The 3,723-nt window shown below is 38.1% G+C and overlaps 1 long non-coding RNA gene across 1 annotated transcript; it reads left to right on the forward strand.

The window, feature by feature from the left end:
- Positions 1 to 640: 640 nt before the first annotated feature.
- On the forward strand, positions 641 to 1,322 carry LOC137616693 (uncharacterized). The gene is made up of 2 exons (XR_011039488.1): positions 641 to 1,061; positions 1,119 to 1,322. It is a non-coding gene; the product is annotated as an uncharacterized lncRNA (long non-coding RNA).
- The last annotated feature ends 2,401 nt before the right edge of the window (positions 1,323 to 3,723 follow it).

The following is a 3,723-nucleotide window of genomic DNA, read 5'->3' on the forward strand; positions in this document are numbered from 1 at the left end:
TACTATTCAGGCTTCTGATTAGAGAAGCACATTCTCATCTGAAGGAAGAAGACCTTGCTTTGCTGAAGGTAAGGACACATGAAGTGAGAGCTGTGGCTACTTCAGTGGCCTTCAAACAGAGCCATTCTCTGCAGAGTGTTATGGATGCAACCTATTGGAGAAGCAAGTCAGTGTTCGCATCATTCTATCTCAAAGATGTCCAGTCTCTTTACGAGTACTGCTACACCCTGGGACCATTCGTAGCAACGAATGCAGTAGTAGGCGAGGGCTCAGCCACTACATTCCCATAATCCCGTAACCTTTTAACCTTTCTCTTGAATACTTTTTATGGGTTGTACGGTCGGCTAAGAAGCCTTCCACATCCTTGTTGATTTGGCGGGTGGTCAATTCTTTCTGGAGAAGCGCCGAGGTTAAAGGTTGTGATGAGGTCCTTTAGTATGGGTTGCAGCCCTTGATACTTCAGCACCTTAGAGTTGTTCAGCCTCCTAAGAGGAACGCTGCGCTCAGTAAGGAAGACGATGTGGCGGGATGTCAACAAACACAACCCCCACACCCTTGATCACTCTTACTTCCAAAATATCCCACAACACAAACTTTCCCCTTACTTTACTTTAAACTAGACTCTTGGACAGAAGGAAAATGAAAACAAAACATAGCCTTAAAACTATATTCTCAAAAACTTACACTTAAAACTAAAATCAACTGCATCCAAAACTTAACACTAAATATACAATAAACACCATTCAAATAAACCAAAAAAAAAACTATCAAAACTTAACATTAACCTCACACCACCAACACCAAAATATGTACGTATATATATTTTATGGAACAGTCGTCCACACACTGCCAACTGTCTTTTGCAGCCCACTACCACAGCTTTGTGGTCAACAATCCACTCGGTGGCCATTTGCCATAACTGTCTCAGTGATTGGGGTGGTCGTTCTAATCATAATCATCATCATAAACATCATTATTATCAGCAATCTCAATTCACAGGCCTAGGTCATCAACAGTTCAGCAATCCAATAAAAGTCCAAAAAAAATCGTATACAGGCCAGGTCATCAACAGTTCAGCAATCCAATAAAACAGTCCAAAAAAATCGTATACAGGCCAGGTCATCAACAATAATCCAATTTCAAAATTCGGTCTCTCCAAAGGAGGAATCGCGGCCTGCCAAAATAAAAAAAACACTTATGAACACTCCTAACTAACTTAACTATCGCACCATAATCAAAGATAAACAATAAACTTTCTATCACTCATGAACGCGCCTAACAAAAATAAATAAAAACAGTACTTACTCAGAATATAAAAAAAAGCTTCACAGCCGGCTTTCGAAGAGCAAAAAAAATACACAGCCGACTCCTACTATCGTTCGCTATCCAATGCTTTCGCCCAAGACATTCATCACCACCCTATCCTAGCTAAAAAAGTAAACAAACAACCTCAATTATACCAACAATCTTTCCAACTTCAAACAATCATTCGCTAATTACCCTTTTTCTTCAGCGCGCACCGCGGACACACAAACACACGCACACACAACCACACATAGCCTACTCTCTTGCGCACGCGCGATCTAGCAAACTAAAGCAAATGAAATTCTTTCTTTCTTTCTTTCTCTCTCTCTCTCTCTCTCTCTCTCTCTCTCTCTCTCTCTCTCTCTCTCTCTCTCTCTCTCACAAAACTATGCAAATAAACACTTACTCTCTCTTGCGGTTTGACAAAACTAAGTAAATAACATTCTCTCTCTCTCTCTCTGACAAAACTAAAGCAAATAAAATGTCTCGATTTAACAATACTAAAACAACTCTCTCTCTCTCTCTCTCTCTCTCTCTCTCTCTCTCTGTGACAAAACTAAGCCAATACTGTAAACACTCTCTCTCTCTCTCTCTCTCTCTCTCTCTCTCTCTCTCTCTCTCTCTCTCTCTCTCTCTCTCTCTCTCTCTCTCTCTCTCTCTCTCTCTCTCTCTCTCTCTCTCTCTCTGTGACAAAACTAAGCCAATACTGTAAACACTCTCTCTCTCTCTCTCTCTCTCTCTCTCTCTCTCTCTCTCTCTCTCTCTCTCTCTCTCTCTCTCTCTCTCTCTCTCTTGATTTGGCAAACAAAAAAAATAAATTAAAATAAAATTAATCCTCCACAACGAACTTATTTAAGGCAGAGTAATGGCTCAAGTCGACTTCCTTACCAGGTACTTGTAATTTCATTGTTATTTTGAATAACTGATAATATGAAATACGGGATACTTAGCTTCTTGATATACATGTACACTGGTTTTCACCCACCTCCCTGGGTGTGAATCAGCTACATGATTATCGGGTAAGTTTAATATTGAAAAATGTTATTTTCATTAGTAAAATAAATTTTTGAATATACTTACCCGATAATCATGATTTAATTGACCCACCCTTCCTCCCCATAGAACCAGTGGACCGAGGAAAAATTGAAGTGGTGTCAACAAGAAGTACTGCAGTACCTGGCCACAGGTGGCGCTTGTGAGTACACCCCCCTCTTGTATAGCGATCGCTGGCGTATCCCTTCCGTAGAATTCTGTCGGGCAACGGAGTTGACAGCTACATGATTATCGGGTAAGTATATTCAAAAATTTATTTTACTAATAAAAATAACATGTTAATAATAATACTAATTTTAGTAATTATAATAATAATGATAATAATTAAAACCTGAACATGTATTATTCAGGGGAAGTGCATTTGCATCGCACAGGTGGTCCCCAACTTAAAAACATTCGCAGATACAGACACAAATCCAACTGAAAATAACAAGGATAAGATAAAGAAATACTGTAATAAAACAATAATATATCATTTAATGCAATAAGTAAACCAACATTTGGAATAACCTGATATCTATTTCATATGAAACCTGACTATTTGTTGACCTTTCTACCCGGAAATCATAGTCATGGGTTTCAGGTTAGGCTTACCTTAGGTCAAAATTTAACAAAATTTCACTTACAAACAGCTTTTTGTAACCTATTAAATTTGTAAGTTTTAAGGACCTTCTTTACTGTTTATGTCTTCCTTTTGCAGATCTTGTGGAAGATGGGCATCTCACGGCACCCCAGACGTGTGTCCAGCAGTTTCCAGTCTGATCGGAGCCTTGGGCCTCATCTTGGCCCCCTCGTCACCAGAGAAAGATGTTGTCTTTTGTTTGATAGCTGGTAAGTAAATTGGAAATGACCTGGGGATTTTCTAGAAAATTATTCCAAAAATCTATTGCCTTGACTTCTCTAATCAATATGAAGTACTTATTTCTAACATTTAATGTCTGTTTTATAGATTCTGTTAAATTTTTTCTTGCTTACACTCGATACATTTGTCTCTTTCACATAATATTTATGAAAAGGTGAGCTACAATACCAGTTAGAAAAGGAGGATGCTATAAGCCCAAGGGTTCCAACATGGAATAATACCCCAGTGAGGAAAGGAAATAAATAAAATACAAGAGAAGTAATGAACAATTATGAAATATTTTAAGAATGGATACAACATTGATATAAATCTTTCATATTAAAACTATAAAAAATTAAAAAAAAACATACAAAAGAGGAAGAGTTATAAGATAGAATAGTGTGTCCAAGTGTACCTTCAAGTAGAGAACTCTACCCCAAGGCAGTGAAAAGCTATGGCACTACCTGAGACTGGAGAACAATTTTGATTTCTCACTGTTTGTTCATGATTACGGAACAGATCTG

The sequence above is a fragment of the Palaemon carinicauda genome, chromosome 2, assembly GCF_036898095.1.
Source record: "Palaemon carinicauda isolate YSFRI2023 chromosome 2, ASM3689809v2, whole genome shotgun sequence".
NCBI lineage: Eukaryota > Metazoa > Arthropoda > Malacostraca > Decapoda > Palaemonidae > Palaemon > Palaemon carinicauda.